Consider the following 750-nt stretch of genomic DNA (forward strand, 5'->3'; position numbering starts at 1 on the left):
CTCTTTTACGGTGTATACTATTGTTGCTCACATACAGCCGTGACAGCGTGATTGCATGCTAGGGTGTGATAAGGTGGGATCCAGGGGGCCCAAGTAAATTCTTGCCCTGGGTCCAATCAATATTAAAGACGGCTCTGACACATCCCCGTGTACAACTATCAGTGACTGACAGCTATGTATACACACTTACACAGGGAATGCTGTCAATCACTGATAAGACCTCCTCTGTGTACAACTATCAGTGACTGATACCTTTCTCTGTATACATACTTACACAGAGAATGCTATCAATCACTGATAATACCTCCCCCATATACAGTTATCAGTGACTGACAGCTATCTCTGTATACACACTTACACAATGAATTTCATCAATCACTGATAACACCTCCCCCGTGTACAGCTATCAGTGACTGACAGGTATCTATGTATACACACTTACACAGAGAATGATATCAATCACTGATAAGACCTCCCCTGTGTACAGCTATCAGTGACTGACAGCTATCTCTGTATACACACTTACACAGAGAATGCTATCAATCACTGATAACACGTCCCCAGTGTACCGTTATCAGTGACTGACAGCTATCTCTGTATACACACTTACACAAAGAATGCTATCAATCACTGATAACACCTCCCTTAGGTACAATTATACAAATGTTAACCCCTGGATACCTTTTCGACAGATCCGAAAGTGCTGGGAATCATATTTACTTGATCCCTGCCGCTAGGTTCTGGCTACTT

This window comes from Bufo bufo, chromosome 4 (assembly GCF_905171765.1).
Source record: "Bufo bufo chromosome 4, aBufBuf1.1, whole genome shotgun sequence".
NCBI lineage: Eukaryota > Metazoa > Chordata > Amphibia > Anura > Bufonidae > Bufo > Bufo bufo.